Raw genomic sequence first — 24,351 nt, forward strand, 5'->3', positions numbered from 1 at the left:
CATAGTATTCCCTCATATTCCTCTTTATTTCTGTAAGGTCAGCAGTATATCCCCGTTATTATTTCTGATTTTAGTTATTCATGTCTTCTCTCTTTTATATGTCAATCTAAAGTTTTGTCAGAAATGAAGAGTTGTAAAAAATATATAATATTTTATATATATATATATTGAGCTTTCTAGTGGATTGCTATCAAATTCTGAATAAGGGAATGTTATTGATATTTAGTAACCTGGGATCAGGTTAGATAAAAAATATTTTACCAAGTAAAGATTTAGGGAGAGTAATTTTGAAAGAATCATTAATATCGAACAGATGATTAATAACCATAATTTTCACACTCTCTCACTCTGATGACTAGTTGTAAAGGAAAAAAAAAATGACTCAGGAAGAACTGAGAAGTTTAATATGGCATGGCTCCAAATAATATTTCTTAGGAGATATTTAGAAAAAAATATAGACTTTGTTGATTTGGACCATAAAAGCAGGAGTATATCAATGGCAGATTTCATGCTAATTCCCTATTCTAACAAGCTTTATCAAAGAAGTACCTTCTATATGATGCCATTTAGCCATCTCATTCTCTGATGCTCTCTTCTCCTTCAGAGGATGGCACCACCAATGCAATGGACATGAACTTGGGCAAACTCGGGGAGATAGTGAGGGATAGGGAGGCCTGGCGTGCTGCAGTTCGTGGAGTTGTGACGAGTCAGACACGATTGGGCGACTGAACAACAACAACCTGCCATATAAATGAACCAAAAATGGTCTCTGTATATTGGTCATTAAGTTGTTACTCTTTCACAGCAGGATGAGCTCAGACATTTAGCCTTATGGTCTGCCTGATTTGCATCCTTGGAGAAAGTAAGCCTAGTCTCTATTACATAGTTACTTAAGCATTGGGCTATAAAGACCTAAACCACTGCTGCCTGAGCTCTCTAACTCAGACACTCCACACCATGTTGCTGAGCAACATCCATCTAGACACATTAAAGTAGGTATTTGGTCCCTCTCTCTCCTCAGAGTTTCCTTGGTTTCCTCTTCTGGATGGGATCCCTCTTCTCAACACTATAAGCTCTAAACAGTCTCTTTCTATGAGAGACCTCAACCTGCAGATAAACCTGTTAGAGGGTCACTTAGATAAATTGTGTGTGTTACTTCTTCTGCGTGGTTATATCTTTTCCTTGATGAGCCCAAATCCTGTGAAACCCTTACAATACCTCCTATTAGATGGGGTATTCTTGCCTGAAAAATCCCAAGGACAAAGGAGCTTGGTGGGCTATAGTTTGTGGGGTTGCAAAGAGTCAGACACGACAGAGTACATGCACACATTACATAGCGGTGGCATACAGCCACATTTTCATTGTAAAAACAAACATACAATTTAAAACCAAAAGAGAGGCGGACTTGGGTTTTGTATGGAGAAACAGCATGAGCAAAAGTCTTGCCCCAAGAATGAACTTGACACGTTCGAAGGGCTGAGAGGTGGCAATCGCATCTGGAGCACAGTGTATGAGGTAGCAAGTAGCACAAAGTGAAGCTGGAGCGACTGGTGGGGCCCGACTTTAGCCAACTAAGTCACCATAAAGAAGTCACATTTTTATTACATGTACAATAGGAAGCCTTGAAGATTTTAATTGCGGGAATGACATAATGATGTTATAATATGTTTAATGATATTATAATAATCTTTTAATAATGAATTTAAAAGAGGCCAAATACAATTTTTATTTACAACACAAACTGAACCAAGAAAAACCATGCATAGAAAGATGAGTTGGTTAAAAGTAAAACACAAGAACTTGTCTTTTCTTTAAAGTTTCCTATTAGTCTGGCTGATATGCAGAGAATAACAGGAAAAAGGTCAAGCATGGAATTAGGATGGTGTAGTAACAGGATGCAGCATTATCCAGAGAGGGGTTCAGGTAGCTTGGGGATGGAGACACAAACCAAGACTTGAGATACATTGTGCAGAGACAACAGGCTTGCTGGTCGTTTAGATGGTGGATTTGATGACGAAGTTTTCTGACCTGAGCAACTGTGTGGGTGGTGTTACCACGTTAAGAAATGAAAAAAAAAAATGTGGGAACCACATATTTTAGTTAGTTTTGAATGTATTAGGGTTATGGTGCCTTTGAAACATTCAAGTAATGATGTTAAGAAGTCAGCCAAATATAAGAACTGGAGTTCTCAGTTCAGTTCTGTTCAGTTCAGTCACTCAGTCGTGTCCGACTCTTTGCGACCCCATGAATTGCAGCACGCCAGGCCTCTCTGTCCATCACCAACTCCCGGAGTCTACCCAAACCCATGTCCATCGAGTTGGTGATGCCATCCAACCATCTCATCCTCTGTCATCCCCTTCTCCTCCTGCCCCCAATCCTACCCAGCATTAGGGTCTTTTCCAATGAGTCAACTCTTCGCATGAGGTGGCCAAAGTATTGGAGTTTCAGCTTCAACATCAGACCTTCCAATGAACACCCAGGATTGATCTCTTTCAGGATGGATTGATTGGATCTCCTTGCAGTCCAAGGGACTCTCAAGAGTCTTCTCCAACACCACAGTTCAAAAGCATCAATTCTGCTGCGCTCAGCTTTCTTCACCGTCCGACTCTCACATGCATACATGACCACTGGGAAAACCATAGCCTTGACTAGACGGAGTTTTGCTGGCAAAGTAATGTCTCTGCTTTTCAATATTCTATCTAGGTTGGCCATAACCTTCCTTCCAAGGAGTAAGTGTCTTTTAATTTCATGGCTGCAATCACCATCAGCAGTGATTTTGGAGCCCCCAAAAATAAAGTCTGACACTGTTTCCACTATTTACCCATCTATTTCCCATGAAGTGATGGGACCAGATGCCATGATCTTAGTTTTCTGAACGTTGAGCTTTAACCCAAATTTTTCACTCTCCTCCTCATATCAGTAAGGGATTCATCAGAGTATACAGAATGAGCCTTGAAGGTCAGTCTCAAAGGAGAGTGAAATTAGCATTTTAGGTGGATTAGCATTTAAGCCCTGCAGATTATTAAATAATTAATTTTTAATTATAAAAATTAAAAACTAAACTATGTGAAACATTCACAGAAAATGGTATAGGTGAGATTAATGATGCTTCTTCTTTTCCTTCTCAAAATTTTCCATTGTTCAAATAATAACCATAGAGAAGGATATTAAAAAAAGCTACCAAAAAGGAAAATCACTGTAGACATTTAGACTTAAAGTAAGGAAGGGATGAATCAATGTGTTGATCCAAATGGAAATATAAAAGCCAATTTGCACAGGCATTATCATTATAATTTTCAAATTTACTGAGTAGTTACTCTGGCCATCAATTTTTTCAACGTTTTAAATTCACTGTCTTATTGATTCTCACAATACACTTAAATGAGTAAAGCCAATATTATTCCCATTTTACAGATTAGAGAATTTTATTAACTTGCAGGAGGTTCACGTTAGTACACTGACATGCCAAGACTCAGAGTCATCTCTGTGCAATGCACAGTGCAATAATTCAGGGAGCTCTGTAAAGGGGGAAGGTTGAAGTTATTGGGATAGATGAAATCACTAAAAGAAGGAGAGGTCACAGTTCAAGTATGGGAGAAATAAGAAATTCATTGTTAACATAAGTTCACTTTGAACCTGATATCCCATGTCCCCAGCATGGATGTTTTACTAATTCTAACACTCTTCCTGTCCCCCACATTAAAGGTTTCCCAGAAAAGTGCATACCACTCTCAACTGTGCTCAGTATTTTTATGAGGCTGTGATGTGGAATTAACAGTCAAGAAAATTCTAGCTTAGATTTATATCAATTCTACTGTTACTAAGAAGTTAACCTGGGATTCAGTCAGTTCATGAAATGGAAGTGCAAGATACGGTTGTATAAACAATTGAGGCTCTTCAAGACCCCTGGTGTATAATTGCTATGAAGGTGTTAGAGAAGAAAAAAAAAAAACAACTGTATATTCTTGTGATACATTTATTAGCTGATTGTCAAGGAGAGACACAAATTGTTAAAATAAAGTGAGTTGATTTACAAATCTTTCAGTCAGTCCAGGATAGTCTATGATGCATTAACTTTGGCACAGAAGTAGAATCAATTTTACTATTCACAGTTTTTACATCCTATTGTTTTATGCCATTTTTTTTTTTCAGATTAAGCTCTTTACTTGCTTTACTGTCTTCAGAGAGAGTAAACTGAACAGGAGAAAATAGGAAACGTTGTTCAGAAATCACTCTTCTGTGACAATCAGAGCTTTATATTCATCACTGATGAGGTGTTACATAAGGCCAACTAGGACATCTATATCTTTAATCAATAGTGCAAAGTCTCTCATAGCCAAGATTAACACGTGAGGGCAGACTTAACTGCTCTGGGTGTTATTTATTGATCTTATGTTGTGTGAGATAGACACGCCTATTTTTATTATCTGCTTCATTGAAAAGCAAAAACACCAATAATTAATAAAGTTCATTGATTTACAAATATTTCAAAAGCTGGTGACTATGTCACAAAGCTAATCTTTAATTTTGAAACCTTTTTCTGCTGTTAGTTTGGCTAGAATAAACAAGAAGAGGCTCAGTAAATATGACCGGATAACAAGGTTTAGTTTCACCAGGGATATATATATGCCCTTTTGTGGACATAATTTTCGCATGTTAAAACCACTATCTTAATAGCATAATAACATATAGATTATTTAAAAACACAGCAAGACACAAAATTTCTTAGTATCTTCTTATGTATGAATATTTTTTCTTTTCTTCTCCCATTATTGTAAAGCATTTGCAACCTTAATAGGAAAAAATATATTTATCATCTTTGGTTGTTTGTTACCCACTCATTTGGTGAATTTCAGAAGCATAATGATGCCATTCAGTGGCCCATAGGGAGCAGTGTGCTTGTTTTCAATGTAATATATTCAGAATAATCCGCCTGCCAATGTAGGAGCTGTAAGAAAAGTGGGTTCAATCCCTGGGTGGGGAAAATCCTCTGCAGAAAGAAATGGCTACCCACTTCAGTATTTTTGCCTGGAGAATCCCATGGGTAGAAGAGCCTGGAAGACCACAGTCCATGGCCGTCGCAAAGAGTCGGACATGACTGAGCTCTCACTCACAGAATAAAGTAGAATGACTGTACTTGATACAGACAACATTATCATGGGGCAGAGGAAAATGAGTTCAGATCTCGGAACAGTTATTGTAAAAGTATTTAGACTTGAATTTTCCAGCTAAAGTTATTTTCGAGTCTCAGTAGAAAACATTTATTTTAGGAAATCAAGGTTAAAATTCCATCACTGCTGCTAGCTTACCTTGTGAATTCACGTGATGACTTAGTCAGTGCCTCCAACTCCTATCCTGTGTCTTAGTCACATCTGGGGGAAAAAAAAAGTGATTGAACTGGCTCTAAGTCATCGCATACACAGAGAATACTGCATCAATCTTGCCCATAGCTGGTCATGGAATGTCATTATTTCTCCCCAAAACAAGAATAAGTAACACAGTTCTCCTTAGTACAATACTCTTGGCAGCCTTAATGTCAGTCAGAGTTGGCATATATGCTAAAATTTGCATAATTATTTGGAATACATTCACCATTGTCTCTCCTGGGTCTAAAATTCTATATTTCTGCTCAAAGTTTAATATTCACAGCAGTAAAAATATTACTTTGACTTACATTTGTGATGCATTTTAACTATATGTTATGCCTATTCAATAGTCATTTATTAAGATTTGTGAGTGTATATTGTACTTATTAGATACTAGGGTTCTTGAATAATTAGGTCTTTCAATACGTAAACATTGAGGACCTGAAGGATATTTTTCACCACTTTAATTATAGAACAATTAAAATTATCTTACTGATTTCACTACAGAGTTTTATCTCTGATCCATTTAATGCTAAATCTATTGATGGAGCAAAACTAGTGTTCCTTTAGGAAATACAGTTCACTAAGTACAAATTTATTTTGCCTTTCAGTTTCAAGGGTGCACTACTTGCAATCTTTTCAGTTAACATTTGAGCTCTTTTAACTGTCTTCATAGATTTACCCTATGAGACTTGCCTGAACTAACTTGACAGGTCCTGTACTGGTTTGTTAGAACTAACAACAAACTGCAACAAATTACCTCAACCTTGGAGCATTAAAACATACAAATCTATTTTCTTACAGTACTAGAATGCAGAAGTCCCAAATTAGTTCCAAAGGGCCTAGATTAATGTGTCTGCAGGGCTATGATTCCTCTGGAGGCTCTAGAGGAAAACCCTCTGCATTGCTTTTTCCAGCTTCAGCAGCTGTATTCTTTGCATTCCTGGGCTTGTGGCCCCTTCCTCCATCTTCAAAGCCAGCAACGTGTTGCCTTCAAATCTCTCTGGCTCTGCAGTTGTTGTTGTTCATTCATTAAGTTGTGTCCAACTCTTTGCCATCCTATGGACTGAGCATGCCAGGCTGCCCTGTCCTTCACTATTTCCTGGAGTTTGCTCAAATTCATGTCCATTGAGTCAGTGATGCTATCTAACCATGTCATCCTATACCACCCTCTCTCTATTGAGGTCATCTTATTATCTTTTCTCTTCTCTCTCTGTTTTCCTCTTCTAAGGAATATCTCCCTTTGTTTTCCTTTTATAAGGACACTTGATTACATTCAAACTCACCTGGATAACCCAGGATAATCTCTGCATCTCAAGTGCCTTAATTTAGTCACATCTGCAAAGTGTCTTTTTAAGGTAACACTCAAAGGTTCCAGCGATTTGGTTCTGATTATCTCCTTGGGGTCATTATTTTAGCTTATCACAGATGCCACAGGGAGACATAGTTAATAATATTGAAAATAAGGAAAATAAATATTTGTGAAGATTCATGAATATATTCATTGTATCTCAAGTTTTGAGGAGGAAATGTCATAACTTTCTAGTTCAGTTCAGTTCAGTTGCTTACTCGTGTCTGACTCTTTGTGATCCCATGAACCACAGCACGCCAGGCCTCCCTATGCATCACCAACTCCCTGAGTCCACCCAAACCCATATCCATCGAGTCTGTGATGCCATCCAGCCATCTCATCCTCTGTTGTCCCCTTCTCCTCCTGCCCTCAATTTTCAACGGCGCACTGGATGCAGCCTAGAGGAGCTACTGCTCATCCGAGGTAAGGGGCGGTGGCTGCGCTTTGTTGGAGCAGCCATGAAAAGAGACCCCCCATCCAAGGTAAGAGAAACCCAGACAAGATGGTAGGCACTGAGAGAGGGGATCAGGGGGCAGACAGGCTGAAACTACAGTCAGGGACAACTAGCCAATCTGATCACATGGACCACAGCCTTGTCTAACTCAATGAAACTAAGCCATGCCATGTGGGGCCACCCAAGACAGACAGGTCGTGATAGAGAGGTCTGACAGAATGTGGTCCACTGGAGAAGGGAATGGCAAACCACTTCAGTATTCTTGCCTTGAGAACCCCATGAACAGTATGAAAAGGCAAAAAGATAGGACACTGAAAGACGAACTCCCCAGGTTGGTAGGTGCCCAGTATGCTAATGGAGATCAGTGGAGAAATAACTACAGAAAGAATGAAGGGATGGCGCCAAAGCAAAAACAATACCCAGTTGTCGATGTGACTGGTGATAGAAGCAAGATTTGATGCTGTAAAGAGCAATACTGCATAGGAACTTGGAATGTTAGGTCCATGAATCAGGGCAAATTGAAAGTGGTCAAACAGGAGATGACAAGAGTGAACGTCGACATTCTAGGAATCAGTGAACTAAGATGGATTGGAATGGGTGAATTTAACTCAGATGACCATTATATCTACTACTGTGGGCAGGAATCCCTTAGAAGAAATGGAGTAGCCATCATAGTCAACAAAAGAGTCCAAAATGCAGTACTTTGATGCAATCTCAAAAATGATAGAATGATCTCCGTTAGTTTCCAAGGCAAACCATTCAATATCATGGTAATCCAAGTCTATGCCCCGACCAGTAACGCAGAAGAAGCTGAAGTTGAACAGTTCTATGAAGACCTACAAGACCTTTTAGAACTAACACCCAAAAAAGATGTCCTTTTCATTATAGGAGACTGAAATGCAAATGTAGGAAGTCAAGAAACACCTGGAGTAACAGGCAAATTTGGCATTGGAGTACAGAATGAAGCAGGGCAAAGGATAATAGAGTTCTGCCAAGAGAAGGCACTGGTCATAGCAAACACCCTATTCCAACAACACAAAAGACTCTACACATGGACATCACCAGATGGTCAACACCGAAATCAGATTGATTATATTCTTTGCAGTCAAAGATGGAGAAGCTCTATGCAGTCAGCAAAAACAAGACCAGGAGCAGACTGTGGCTCAGATCACGAACTCCTTATTGCCAAATTCAGACTGAAATTGAAGAAAGTGGGGAAAACCACTAGACCATTCAGGTATGACCTAAATCAAATCCCTTATGACTATACAGTAGAAGTGAGAGATAGATTTAAAGGACTAGATATGATAGACAGAATGCCTGATGAACTATGGATGGAGGTTGTGACATTGTACAGGAGACAGGAATCAAGATCCTCCCCAAGAAAAAGAAATGCAAAAAAGCAAAATGGCTGTCTGAGGAGGCCTTACAAATAGCTGTGAAAAGACGGGAAGCAAAAAGCAAAGGAGAAAAGGAAAGATATACCCATTTGAATGCAGACTTCCAAAGAATAGCAAAGAGAGATAAGAAAGCCTTCCTCAGTGATCAATGCAAAGAAATAGAGGAAAACTTTCTAGTTACATACAATTAAAACTGCAGTGCCTCTATTGCCCTATTGTTGGTTAAAAATCTTTTAGGGTGATGATGTAATTGTGTTAAATCATGTTTGTAACTGAATCTCTTTGTGACTAAATTTGTATGTTTTTTGTTTTTTTAAGCCTAGCTGAACTGAGTCAGAGACTATGCTTATGTACATGATCATATCACAGTATTCCACCCATATTATGATACACCTTTCTTATACCTACTGTTATGCCAGAAGGGAAATTTTCAACTATGGAAAATATGATGGAAAATTTAATTGTTCATTTAGCAAATATTTATTTAACATCTTTGTCCCAGGCACTCCCCTTAGAATTGCCACTAAATGCAAATATCAAACAGTCAAAATCCTCAGCTATAGTGTTTGGGGGAGCAGGGTGACAAATTATGCTCAGAAACTGAGATTGTCTTTATCAGTAGTTTACTTAACCTAGGTTCTTCAGGAATTTCACAATCAGTAGCATTTCAGGGTAATGTCTCTTAATAAGCCAATAAAGAAATATAGCCCCCAACTAAAATAAATATATTTATTAAAAAATAAAAGAAATAACATACTCCAAACAAATGATAAATGAATTATATTATTGTTCCATGCTAGGAGACATGAAAGGAATAAAGTCCAAATTTAGTTGAGATGTGTCTTTACTACAAATTTTGGTTTCTCAGGAGAGTCAACTTTGTCAGTGGAGAGTTGATGTCCAGCTACTGGTGCAAAAATAAAAGTGCCTTGTTGCTGGAGCATGTTGCCAGGGAAGGGAGTGAAGGTGCCTGTGTTCACTGGCAGGCTGATCTCCTTGGGAGGAAAGGACTCCACCGCCTGGTTTCCTTACTGCCAATAAAGAAGTCACCTTTATCATAGTGAGTGAAAGTCAAGTCAGTCGTGTCTGACTCTTTGTGACCCCAAGGACTGTAGCCCACCAGACTCTTCTGTCCATGGGATTCTCCAGGCAAGAATACTGGAGTGAGTAACCATTCCCTTCTCCAGCAGGTCTTCCCAACCCAGGGATTGAACCTGGGTCTCCTGCATTGCAGGCACATTCTTTAACATCTGAGCCACCAGGAAACTCCATATTTATCATGGCAGGGGCTAATGTCCCAAGGTCTTTGGAGACAGAGATCAACAAAAGGTAGCTTTGTCCAGAGGGAACCTGAAACTCTTGGATATTCCACGCAAACTCTTGGTATTCATGGTCTAAACCTCACCTTGCCTTAGTTGCTTCTCCATCCAATCTTGCTTGTAAGTCCCTAGTCAGGCCCCTCAGCAGCTGAGCTCTGAGTGCTTATCAACCACAACAGATGAGATGATGATGTCCTGATACAGTATCCTTCATTCTTGTATCAAAATAAGCTTAACAGCTTTTTTTTTGTTCTTTGCCGTAAAGAAGTGGATCAAGAAACTTCACGGAAGTTGTAAACAAGTGGATTTGAAAGCATATTGGACTGGTACAGAATACTTGCCCTTATGCAGTCTGCATTCTAGTTGGGGGAATATGAAATGTAATAGTAGTCCACTGTTCTTAGGAAGCACAAAAATCAATTTTTTTCATTAGAATAAAACATGAAATCAAGAAAAACTTATGACTGATAGATTGTCCTCTGATTTAAACCTCTCCCTTTGCTTTTTTCTTTACCCACTCTCCAGAAACATCTCCTACACATGTGGGCACTTTTAATATAGAAAACCTTTCAACTGCTCTACACCTCTGGAATGGCATAGTACTACAGGCCTGAGCAGTTTCAGCCCATAAGGTTGGTCTCATTTGCTTTATTCATAACCTACTTGATAAGCATGGTTTCCAAAAGGCACTGGAAATATTGAAAAATATGCTACAATTCCTATACACTTTCTAATTGGATATAATCCCTGGCTACCCTCTAGGCAATCTGCTGTGTCCCATACATTACTACCTTTGGAGAACAACACTGCTATTTTCTTCCTGAAAAAGACAATAAGCCATTATTCTAACAACCTGAATGTGAAAGTGTTTGCCCCCAAGCACACAGTATTTAGGGTTGTCAAAATGGTACTTATGGAAATTTGATGACACTAGAAATCAGTAGCATTATAAGGTGGGCCTTCAGGTGACTGAGAAATAGACTTTGATCACGTGATTTTTTTTTTTCACTTTGAGTTCATTAAAAATAAAAACGGAAATGGAGAGAAACAAATTCAAAGCTAGGAATACATCAATCTATGAGGAAGTAAAATGTTCCCTAAAATATATTCTTTTAATGTGTAAAATTTATTTGCAGATTCTACAGAAATATAGCTAATGCAACTATTTAATAATTCCTTTAAAATATCCTGGTGGTTGTTTTTCAGTTGCCAAGTTGTGCCTGACTCTTTGTGACCCCATGAACTGCAGCATGCCAGGCCTCCTTCACTATCTCCCGAAGTCTGCTCAAACTCATGTCCATTGAGTCGGTGATGCCATATCCTAGTAGTTGGAATAAATTATCACAGACACGAAGTTAAAAGCTTTGTAAATGTTTACATGGATTGGAAACTCAAGAATAGCTATAGATTATCAAATACTGAGAAATTAATCAATGTTAATTTATATGACTGTAAGTTAAATTGATTTGGCAATACCTATATTCATGACTAGTGCTATGAATATGCATAAAACAAGGTTATAATCTAAGATTTTCTCCATGCTTCATGTCAAAGATTAACTATAGGCTTCAGTAACAGATATAAGTAGTGAGGTATGGGAGTTTACTGTATAAAGAGCTATATTTTAGTTTATTGTAATAGAAGGTGCTGTCTCAGGAGGCTTTAAAAATAGCTGAGGAAAGAAGGGAAGCAAAAGGCAAGGGAGAAAGGGAAAGATATATTCAACTGAATGCAGAGTTCCAGAGAATAGCAAGGAGAGATAAGAAGGCCTTCTTCAATGAACAATGCAAAGAATAGAGGCAAACAATAGAATGGAGAAGACTAGAGATCTCTTCAAGAAAATTGGAGGAGATCTCAAGGGAATAGTTCATGCAAGGATGGGCAAGATAATGGACAGAAAGGGTAAGGACCTCACAGAAGAAGAAGAGATTAAAAAGCGATGACAAGAATACACAGAAGACCTATATGAGAAAGGTCTAATGACCCAGATAACCATGATGGTGTGGTCACTCACCTAGAGCCAGACATCCTGGAGCATGAAGTCAAGTGGGCCATAGGAAGCATTACTATGAACAAAGTCAATGGAGGTGATTGAATTCCAGCTGAACTATTTAAAAGATGATGCTGTTAAAGTGCTGCACTTAATATGTCAGCATATTTGGAAAACTCAGCAGTGGCCACAGGCCTGGAAAATTTCAGCTTTCATTCTAATCTCAAAGAAGTGCTATGCTAGAGAATGTTCAGACTGCCATACAATTGTACTCATTTCATATGCTAGCAAGGTTATGTTCCAAATCCTTCAAGTTAGGCTTCAGCAGTACATGAACCAAGAATTTTCAGATGCATAAGCTGGGTTTCAAAGAGGCAGAGGAACCAGAGATCAAATTGCTAACATTCATTGAATCATAGAGAAAGCAAGGGAATTCTAGAGAGACATCTACTTCTGCTTCATGGACTATGCTAAAGCCTTTGACTGTGTGGATCTCAAAAAAACTGTGGAAAATTTTTATAGGGATGGGAGGACCAGACCACTGTACCTATCTCCTGAGAAACCTGTATCCATGTCAAGAAGCAACACTTAGAATGGGAGGTGGAATGATGCACTGGTTCCAAATTGGGAAATGAGTATGTCAAGGCTTTATATTGTCACCCTGCTTATTTAACTTACATGCAGAGTATATCATGTGAAAGATCGGGCTCGATAAGTCGCAAGTTTGAATCAGATATGCAAATGATACCACTCTAATGGCAGAAAAAGAGCCTCTTGATGAGGGTGAAAGAGGAGAGTGGAAAAGCTGGCTTGAAACTGAACATAAAAAACAGTAAGATCATGGCATCCAGTCCCATCACTTCATGACAAACAGAAATGGAAAAAGTGGAAGCCCTGATAGATTTTATTTTCTTGGGCTCTCAATTCACTGTGGACAGTGACTGTAGCCATGAAATTAAAAGACACTTACTCCTTGGAAGGAAACCTATGACAAACTAGATAGCTTATTAAAAAGTAGAACATAGCTTCGCTGACAAAGGTTTGTATAGTGAAAGCTATGGTTTTTCCATTAGTCATGTATGGTCAGGTGGACCATAAATAAGGCTGAGCCTCAAAGAGTTGATGCTTTCAAATTGTGGTGCTGGAGAAGACTCTTGAGAGTCCCTTGGACTGCAGGGAGATCAAACCAGCCAATCCTAAAGGAAATCGACCTGAATATTCATTGGAAGGACTGGTACTGAAGCTGAAGCTCCAATACTTTGGGCACCTCATGTGAAGAGCTGGCTCATTAGAAAAAGTCCTGATGCTGGGGAAGACTGAAGGCAAAAAGAGAAAGGGGCAGGGGAAAATGAGATGGTTAGATAGTATCACTGACTCAGTGGACATGAATTTGAGCAAACACCATCATATAGTGGAGAACAGAGGAGCCCGGCCTGCTATAGTCCATGGGGTTGCAAAGAGTCAGAAGATGACTTAGCTACTGAACAGCAGCAAGAATAGAATCATACTCTTAGGTCTTTATCTACTTCACTGAAAGCCTTCTGTGATCCAAATGTGACAAACTACCACTATTCTTTTGTTCTTGTAGCACCATATTTAAAGGACATTTTCTTAGTTTTATGTTGTATATAATTGGATATTTTTTATGTTTGCCATCACCTACACTAAGTAAATCAGTGAATGATGAATAAAGCAAGCATAAGGCCAACAGCTTGGTTGTGGCTTGTAGATATAATTAAGGGGCTGCATAAATAAGAAAAATGTTTTGTGTCTCTAGAAACACTACATCTACCTGATAATTCTCCATAGGTCCCAGTAATGTTACATGTAGCAGATACTGAATAAACTGAAAATGAATGGATTTCATGTTTATATTTATATAATAATACTTGAACACTCTAACTGGACTTTTTCATATATTGAATCTCAGCATCAATCTTCAGAAAAATCTGTAATGACGTAAATGAGACAACAGCCTTTCTATAGACCTCAGAATTCCATCAGAAATTCTGTAACATTCTTTTATATTTCATGTGTGTGTGTAGTAAGATGCTTCAGTAGTGCCCAACTCTTTGAGACCACATGGACTGTAGCCCAAGAGGCTCCTCTGTCCACGGAATTCTCCAGACAAGAATACTGGAGTGGGTTGCCATGTCTTCCTCCAGGGGATCTTCCTGACCAAGGGATTGAACATGTCTCCTGCATCTCCTACACTGGCAGGCAGGTTCTTTACCAGTAGTGCCACTTGGGAAGCCCATACTTCATGTACATATGCTTAACTGAATTATAATTTCTTTAATGGTCTATTAGAATAGCAAATAAATGTATCTCCCAAGAATAAATATAGCAGTAGAGTTTAGGAAATTAAACTGAAAAGCCTTAGAAAGTTATCATTAAATCATCTTAAGTATTTTTCCCAGTGCATTTCTGCAGCGACACGGAAGGCCAGGTGCAAGCTTTAATGTTCCTGCTATTTGTAGATGTCGACATTATAGAAAAGTAGTGGAATCAAGCTTGTGTGTTCTAGCTCTGCAGAATTATTAACTAACACTATATTCAGCATCAGCAAGGGCCTGTTCTAGACAGTGCCTCCAATTTGTTTTTGGTTCCTGTCCAAGACCATATGATGCTGATTTTCAAACTCTTTAGTTTCCCATACCTGCTGTTTCTGAAGGTTTTACTGATTCATAACTGAAAGTCAATTGATCCCTTCATAGATGTTAACTGAAATAACTTATATATTACATCTTCTTGTAGGCTTTAGTTAAAACAGGTGATCTTTTTATTAACAACTTTCATTTACCAGCTAGTTTGTGTACTAGACGCAACTAAATGTTTTATTATTCAAATTATTTTTTGCAGAATTTTCTCTTTATGAGGTAGCTATCACTTGAACTTTTTCATTTAACACATAAAGAAACTTAGATTAAGAAAAAACTTAATAACTTGATTACAGACAGCTGTCTTTGGGACCCTTCATGGCACACTGTAGACATGGTTTCTTCCACTGAGCCCTCCCTCTCCTTGCTCTGTAGACCAGACTTAGCCCCAACTTGCATTTGTGAACTTGTCTTGACTCCTGATCCCCAGTTTCTGCTGGTCTAAATCAGATTTCCTTTGACTTTGGGTATTGTTAGAAGGGCCTTACTTCTGGCTTCTAGCTCATTAACTTTTTTCATCCAATTCTACCACTGTTTTTATAGTTTAAAAAGATTTGACTGCTGCCCATCTGTGGTTAGAAATAAAGTGTCCAGATGTCTGGAACTTGATTAAAAAAGTGAATCATCCAATAAATAATAAAGATGGGAATGTAGTTTTCTTTTCTCTCATGGTTTAACTAGGAGAGAGGTTGATGAACATAACTTCTGTGTTAGGATTGGATATTGTTTTCTAGGTATAAGCACATTTCTCATAAACCTTCTTACTTGGGAAGCTTATTAGCATAGTGTTTCATTTGCATAATGATCATGGGTCTAAGGTAAAATAAAATTTGCTTTAAATAAAATATTCTTGCTAAGTTAATATCAAGTTATGTTCTATTAATGCTTAGGTTAAATAGGTTCAAAGTTAGAAGGAATCACTGATATCCTGAGATTTATTGACAATTTACTGGTCAAGAGCAAAGTGTAGTATAACAATGCAATCTATATAACAGTTGATTAAACATATTCATCAAAAACTAAGAGTGTATGACGGGGCTTGTCTCAATTTTAATATGTTAAATTAAAAATCTGTTACCTTACTGTGGCTCTATTATTTCAATATCCTTTCATTAGCTTCTGTTATAGGAATTGGCTTTCTTTGCAGTAAATGTTCAATCAGTACAGTTTGGGGCTATTATTGCATGAAAAACCACCATAATATTTGAACTATAGAAATAAATTTGTTGAAAATGTGTTTAAAGTACTTAGACTTTCATACTCATAATTTATAGTTAAGAAACAGATGGTAAAGAGACAGAAAAGTATCATCAGCCTCTCTCAGCGGGGTCTTATATCTGCACCTTGACAGGGAGACTCAAGGTCAGGTCCTTATATTTTAGAACTCAGAATGTTCCCATTCTGAAAATGGAAGAAAACTCTACTTAGTACAAATTGCTCAATACTTTTTGATTGCTTGTCTTAGACCAGTAAAATTATTTTGACCATAATCAGAACAACACAAGAAGACTCTACACATGGACATCACCAGATGGCCAACACCGAAATCAGATTGATTATATTCTTTGCAGCCAAAGATGGAGAAGCTCTATACAGTCAGCAAAAACAAGACTGGGAGCTGACTGTGGCTCAGATCATGAACCCCTTATGGCCAAATTCAAACTTAAATTGAAGAAAGTGGGGAAAACCACTAGGCAATTCAGGTATGACCTAAATCAAATCCTTTATGAATATACAGTGGGAATGAGAAATAGATTTAAGGGACTAGATCTGATAGACAGAGTGCCTGATGAACTATGGATGGAAGTTCGTGACATTGTACAGGAGACAGGGATCAAGACCATCCCCATGAGAAAGAAATACAAAAAAGCAAAATGGCTGTCTGAGGAGGCCTTACAAATAGCTGTGAAAAGAAGAGAAGTGAAAAGCAAAAGGGAAAAGGAAAGATATACCCATTTGAATGCAGACTTCCAAAGAATAGCAAGGAGAGCTAAGAAAGCTTTCCTCAGCAATCAATGAAAAGAAATAGAGGAAAACAATAGAATGGGAAAGACTAGAGATCTCTTCAAGAAAATCAGAGATATCAAGGGAACATTTCATGCAAAGATGGGCTCAATAAAGGACAGAAATGGTAGGGACCTAAAGAAGCAGAAGATATTAAGAAGAGGTGGCAAGAATACACAGAAGAACTTGCCAGAGTCCTGCTCCAGCTGGTCCAGGGGTTCCCTCAGGATGGATGGCGTCGGCGAAAGGATGAGAAGACACAGCGAGTGTCTCCTAGTGTCTCCTAGCTTTATTGTTTCCAAGGCAGCTTTTATATCTTTAGTTGTACATAGAGACAAATGTAACATGTAGAGTCATGCCAAATCAGCTCAATGGGTCAGCAATTTTTGACCCTTATCGAAACCAGGATACTGTTTGTATATCCTAACAAAGTTTCATTTTGTTTACATCATCTTCTGGCCTGGAGGCCTGCTAACATCTTGTGACTCTTTATTGATAAGGGTTGATTAGCCAGAACACTTCTGTATCAGGCACAGAACGTACCAGAGTTACATTTTTTAAAGAATACAGGCACAGCAGATTATGACAAAGAAAGAATTCATCAACTCAAAGTTTCAAAGTAAAACCTGTTTTCTGTAATCCATCTTATGACTTGAGCCTAACAGAAAAGAATGTGGTCCCATAAAGTCATGGTACAGCAAGCTGAAACAATGTATCACAAAGGTCAGTTCTTAGCAAAAATCACCAGCTAAATTAACAATTGTCTTATTATTTGTATTAAGGCTAAACTTTTGTTCATATAAGTCTTTAACTATTATACTTTCATTATACAGGCTAAACACATTAAGAGCAAAAACATAGCAAGTAAATATAGACCGATTAACAGTTTCATAAAATAATATTTCTTATGTTTTCCAATAGGCCTTTTTCCCCACGAAGGGTTCTGTGCCCATTGGAGCTTTTTGTGCATTCAGGCTCTCAATGCTGTTTATTGTCGAGGAGCAGTCATGCACATTAGCTCCAAAGGCACAGGCACATTTGTCAAGCAAACTAAGATGCTAGCAAGGGGAGTTTAGATTAAAATACTCTTTTTTATCATGGATAATCTTATAGGGTGCCACTGTTTGGGGGCCCTGTCGATTAAGGTTTTAAATTGATCTGTCTGGGAAAAGATCAGGGAAGGCCTTCTGTCTGAATCACAGAAATTAGAGAGAGGTTTATTATAACAACATCAGAAAGATAGATATCATCTTTAAGGTGAGCACCAAGGCAGCTTATCGAAGTCCCTGAGGCCTGAGTTGCCTTGCTCGTCAGGTCTCCTCCTCATGACCTTGTCATGGGTGGGATCTCGTGTGTTGGCTCCCAGCAAGAACTGTACAGAAAAAGATCTTCATGACCCAGATAATCACGATGGTGTGATCACTCACCTAGAGCCAGACATCCTGGAATGTGAAGTCAAGTGGGCCTTAGGAAGCATCACTACGAACAAACCTAGTGGAGGTGATGGAATTCCAGTTGAGCTATTTCAAATCCTCAAAGATGATGCTGTGAAAGTGATGCACTCAATATGCCAACAAATTTGGAAAACTCAGCAGTGGCCACAGGACTGGAAAAGGTCAGTTTTCATTCCAATCCCAAAGAAAAGCAATGCCAAAGAATGCTCAAACTACCACGCAATTGCACTCATCACACACGCTAGTAAAGTAATGCTGAAAATTCTCCAAGCCAGGCTTCAGCAATACGTGAACTGTGAACTTCCAGATGTTCAAGCCGGTTTTAGAAAAGGCAAAGGAACCAAAGATCAAATTGCCAACGTCCACTGGATCATCCAAAAAGCAAGAGAGTTCCAGAAAAACATCAATTTCTGCTTTATTGACTATGCCAAAGCCTTTGACTGTGTGGATCACAATCAACTGTGGAAAGTTCTTAAAGAGATGGGCATACCAGGCCACCTGACCTGTCTCTTGAGAAACCTGTATGCAGGTCAGGAAGCAACAGTTAGAACTGGACATGGAACAATAGACTGGTTCCAATCAGAAAAGGAGTATCTCAAGGCTGTATATTGTCACCCTGCTTATTTAACTTTTATGCAGAGTACATCATGAGAAACACTGGGCTGGATGAAGCACAAGCTGGAATCAAGATTGCTGGGAGAAATATCATTAACCTCTGATATGCAGATAACACCACCCTTATGGCAGAAAGTGAAGAAGAACTGAAGAGCCCCTTGATGAAAGTGAAAGAGGAGAGTGAAAAAGTTAGCTTAAAGCTCAACATTCAGAAAACTAATATCATGGCATCCAGTCCCATCACTTCATGGCAAATAGATGGGGAAACAGTGGAAACAGTCGCTGACTATTTTTCTGGGCTCCAAAATCACTGTAGATGGTGACTGCAGCCATGAAATTAAAAGACACTTACTCCCTGGAAGGAAAGTTATGACCAACCTAGACAGCATATTAAAAAGCAGAGACATTACTTTGTCAACAAAGGTCCATATAGTCAAGGCTATGGCTCTTCCAGTAGTTATGTATGGATGTGACAGTTGGACTATAAAGAAAGCTGAGTGCTGAAGAATTGATGCTTTTGAACTGTGGTGCTGGAGAAGACTCTTGAGAGTCCCTTGGACAGCAAGGAGACCCAACCAGTCCATCTTAAAGGAGATCAGTCCTGGGTGTTCATTGGAAGGACTGATGCTGAAGCTGAAACTCCAGTACTTTGGCCACCTGTTGTGAAGAGATGACTCATTGAGAAGACCCTGATGCTGGGAAAGATTGAGGGAGGGAGGAGAAGGGGATGACAGAGGATGAGATGGTTGCATGGCATCACTGACTCAATGGACATGAGTTTGAGTAAACTCTGGGAGTTGGTGATGGACAGGGAGGCCTGGTGTGCTGCGGTTCATGGGGTCTCAAAGACTCAGACATGACTGAGCGACTTAACTGAACTGAATCAGAGCAAAGGGATATAGTTGTCATGAAGGATATTTGATACACCTTTCACTGCAACATACCTATCCAGAGAATATAGTTATGCCATGCAGATCTTGGTTACACCTTCACTATCTTAGATCTAGTGATAGACCCTTCTTTGAGGTTTTTGTTGGGGCTTCCCAGGTGGTGCTAGTGGTAAAGAACCTGCCTGCCAATTCAGGAGACATAAAAGATGTGGGTTTGATTAACCATTCTATTATTCTTGCCTGGAGAATCCCATGTACAGAGCAGCCTAGTGGGGCTATGGTCCATAGGTTCTCAAAGAGTTGGACAAGACCTAGCATGCATACATGAGGCTTTTATCGAATGGGTAAGTTTGACTGTTTTCTCTATTGATCTTCCTTTTATATACTTCTGTGTTACCCAGTGTTCTTTCACTTATGTTGACCAATTATAGAATTTATATCCTGGATTGTGTTGAACAAAGTTTAATTCACATGCTCCTTCCTTTTAGCCTTTATATGAAATGCTGCCCTCATCTCATGCCAGTGACATAAACTGTCTCCTCTCTTAATAATTATTTGTCTTTGAAGTGGTATCTTAGAACCCACTTCACATCAAGTAACTAACTGACACTTAAGAGATATTTTAATGTCACTTAGCATATTTATCAAATCACATACTTTATTTGGCTTATTAAATCTACTTACTAGCTTTCTTTTCAGTGATGATATTTTCTAAGCTTGTTCTCAAATTCTGGAAGTTATATCTTGTTCAGAATCTACAACATACTTTTTGCCACTACACAGAATGGCAAGGTAATATTTTATAAAGTAATAAATGAAGTCATATGGACATAAACATTAGTTCCTTAATGAAGAGACAAAATTTGCCTCCAGAGTATATCATCTAAAATTTTTTCAAATCAGTTTGCTGTCTATAATGAGGGTGAATTTCTCAATCAAATTTTTCTTGTTGCTGGTTGGAGATAGAATATGAATGAACTGGGTAGTGTTCTTGCCTATTGACTGCTTGTATTTTGAAGGGCTCTGAATCAGGTATGATGTGAGTGATTGAGTGTAGTTAGAATGAATATGCTGCATCCAATAAGATTCTTATCTTATTCTTCCTCCAAAGACACATTATTCTTAAGTTCTGCAAGAGAACCTCATGACAGCTAGAAACTTAATTTTAAAAATATCTTCAAAGAACATATAGTTCAGCCGCTCAGTCGTGTCCGACTCTTTGAGACCCCGTGAATCGCAGCATGCCAGGCCTCCCTGCCCATCACCAACTTCCGGAGTTTACCCAAACCCATGTCCATCGAGTCGGTGATGCCATCCAACCATCTCACCCTCTGTCGTCCCCTTCTCCTCCTGCCCCCAATCCTTCCCAGCATTAGGGTATTTTCCAATGAGTCAACTCTTCACATGTAGGTTCAAATAACCATATTTATCTATAGTTATGCTGCTGCTGCTAAGTCGCTTCAGTCATGTCAGACTCCGTGCGACCCCCTAGATGGCAGCCCACCAGGCTCCCCCGTCCTTGGGATTCTCTAGGCAAGAATACTGGAGTGGGTTGCCATTTCCTTCTCCAATGCATGAAAGTGAAAAGTGAAAGTGAAGTCGTTCAGTCGTGTTCGACTCTTAGTGACCCCATGGACTGCTGCCTACCAGGCTCCTCTGTCCAAGGGATTTTCCAGGCAAGAGGACTGGAGTGGGGTGCCATTGCCTTCTCTGATCTATAGTTATAAATCATCAGAAATGTGAATCGTTGGATGCAGTTCATAAGAAAATGATTGTTTTGATAGCCCTGCTTTTGCTATGAGCACTATAAAACTGTCTATTAATAAAAAGTAGGAAAATGAGAAGCTTTATCCTCATTAGTGAATGCTCTAGGACCAACAAAGACAGTTAAACCCAAAGAAAATACCTGTGACATGAATATATTCATTACTTTGTCATCATCTTAGATCTAATCATCTTATAGAGTCTCCTTAGAGAATTTAAATTTGTAAAATTTTCTTTCTCATCTTTGACTATAGTCATGTCAGTGAACATTTTAAAGGGGTCAGTTTTTCTGCTATTAAAATCCTTAAAATATTTATCTTTGATTATTTTAAAATTATGTTAGATATACCTGTCACATATAATACTCATGCTAGTCTGGGTTACTTTTGAGCAGAGAGTAGGATTTGGGATATAATTATGCAACAGTATACATATGTTTTTGCTGGCAAGAATTTCTTCTGATATTACAGTCCCTCTTTTTCTTTTAGGATGTGACCCTCTAATTTTATCAATACACTTAGCTCTTGGCTTTGATACATGTTCCAGACTTTGTAAATCAAACTTTAAAGTTGTTAGTTCAACGATTTAATCTAGCCTGAAGAATTTTGTTGGAAATATTTGGAAAAAGATGCTCTCTTCATTCAGAAGAGATTTACGTAAGTGTAGATTTTTTATTCTATGTGGAAAGATTATTAGTTAAAAATTGGACCACAAATGACATGGTTTGAAATAGCTCACCTAAAGAGTCTCATCATTTCTGTGCGTCAGAAGTTTTGACATGGCTAAGCCAGGTCTTTTTCTTCGGGATCTTACAGGACTACAGTTATGATATTGGCCAGGGCTGTGGTGTCATCTGGAGCTCAGCTAGGGAAGGGTCCATGTCCAAGCTCATGTGATTGGTAGCAGAAAACTGAACGCACATGATTATCTTATGGAGTCAGGGTTTGAAAGGTTTAATAAGCTAGTTCAGTTCAGTTCAGTTCAGTCGCTCAGTCGTGTCCGACTCTTTTGTGACCCCATGAACCGCAGCACGCCAGGCCTCCCTGTCCATCACCAACTCCCGGAGTCTACCCAAACCCATGTCCATCGAGTCGGTGATGCCATCCAGCCATCTCATCCTCTGTCGTCCCCTTCTCCTCCTGCCCGCAATCCCTCCCAGCATTAGGGTCTTTTCCAATGAGTCAACTCTTCGCATGAGGTGGCCAAAGTATTGGAGCTTCAGCTTCAACATCAGTCCTTCCAATGAACACCCAGGACTGATCTCCTTTAGGATGGACTGGTTGGATCTCCTTGCTGTCCAAGGGACTCTCAAGAGTCTTCTCCATCACCACACTTCAAAAGCATCAATTCTTCAGTGCTCAGCTTTCTTCACCGTCCAGCTCTCACATCCATACCTGACCACTGGAAAAACCATAGCCTTGACTAGACGGGCCTTTGTTGGCAAAGTAATGTCTCTGCTTTTAAATATGCTATCTAGGTTGGTCATAACTTTCCTTCCAAGGAGTAAGCGTCTTTTAATTTCATGGCTGCAATCACCGAGGGAAGTAAACAAGAAAGTAAAAAAAAAAAAATGTATTGAGGTGGCTCATCTACTCCAACTATCTAGATCTGTGACTGAAAGTTAAGGTAGTTGTTTCAAAGTGGCCAGATTTTATCCAGGATTTTAAAAAGGTAGTTCTGGACTATTTCGTCACACTTTACAAGACCTGGCAGAGGGTAAAAGATTATGTCACAAAGATATATATATCTCACAGTCATTTGGAAACAGATCATCCCCAGGACTCTCCATAAAGTACAAGCAGACAAGAATGGGATACACTACAAGCCTCAATTGTGTTCATTAAAAAAAAAAAAAAAAACTACTCTGTGTTATTAAAGGGACTTCCCAGGTGGTGCTAGTGCTAAAGAAGCTGCCAGCCAATGCAGGAGACATAAGAAACGTGGATTCAATTCCTGGGTCAGGAAATCCCCCAGGAGGAGAGCATGGCACCCACTCCAGTATTCTTGCCTGGAGAATCCCATGGACAGAGGAGCCTGGAGGGCTTCAGGGTCCATAGGGTCACAAAGAGTCAGACACGACTGAAGTGACTTAGCATGCACTATCTTACTAATATATTGTGTGCTTTCTCTATATATTTAGATATGCATATGGTGCCTGCAAGCTGTGTAGTTGCTCTTTCAAGGTCAGCATTCAGGAGCTCACACACTTCTGGCCCCATCTCCCAAAATAGCAAGTGGATGCTGTTTCAGGTCAAGTTCGCTAGAAGCAGAGCTTAGGGAAGAGGCTTTTGTGAAAGAATTTACTGAGAAGTGCTTTTATAAGCAGAAGATAGGAAAAGACAGGAGAGAAGATTAAGCCATGTTGTGCCCTGCGAAAGAAACTGCACTACAAGTCGGTCCATCTTGAGATGGGGTTCTGCCTTTTGTAGCCCTGTTGATAGTCAGTCATTCAGTGCCTGCTGTTAGGTGTTGGGGCACAGGTAATTCCCTGGAGAAGCAGGATGCTATGAGCCTTAGTAGACAACACGTGAAGCCATCGGCAGATGGGTGCACCTCCTTGGGGAAAGCCATCCAACATCACCAACCAGAAGTATGCATTACCTATTCTCATTATGAAAGAAAGAAAATGAAATTGAGAGTCGCTCAGTCGTGACCGACTCTTTGCCACCCCATGGACTATACCGTCCATGGAATTCTCCAGGCCAGAATACTGGAATGGGTAGATTTTTCCCTTCTCCAGGGGATCTTCCCAACCCAGGGATCGAACCTGTCTCCTGCATTGCAGGCGGATTCTTTACCAGCTGAGCCTCAAGGAAAGCCCTTTCTCATTATACTCACTATTAATTTCTCTTCTTAGTTTCTGGGGCAAGTGGAAACATGATTGCTCCCTGTAATGTATATGGTATTTTAGACTCCAAGTAAATGGGAGACTTTACTAGGCATCCCCTGGAGTGCCAAGAAAATGCCAAGCAAACTTACAAACGAAGCGAAGGACATCAGTTGAAAAAAATGCATAATATCATCCAGGTGAATTGAATTTTCATAGGTAAGTGATATACATGTAGATATTGATGGGTTACAAAA

General features: G+C 39.2%; 1 long non-coding RNA gene across 1 annotated transcript in view; it reads right to left on the reverse strand.

The window, feature by feature from the left end:
* Positions 1–24,351, reverse strand: part of LOC145508942 (uncharacterized) — a 145,424-nt gene that overhangs the window by 118,758 nt on the left and 2,315 nt on the right. The window contains exon 4 of the long non-coding RNA XR_014055703.1: positions 5,310–5,372. This is a non-coding gene — a long non-coding RNA (uncharacterized LOC145508942). The remainder of the gene's footprint in view (positions 1–5,309; positions 5,373–24,351) is intronic.

This window comes from Giraffa tippelskirchi, chromosome 6 (assembly GCF_054371585.1).
Source record: "Giraffa tippelskirchi isolate mGirTip1 chromosome 6, T2T-mGirTip1v1.2.pri, whole genome shotgun sequence".
Classification (NCBI taxonomy): domain Eukaryota; kingdom Metazoa; phylum Chordata; class Mammalia; order Artiodactyla; family Giraffidae; genus Giraffa; species Giraffa tippelskirchi.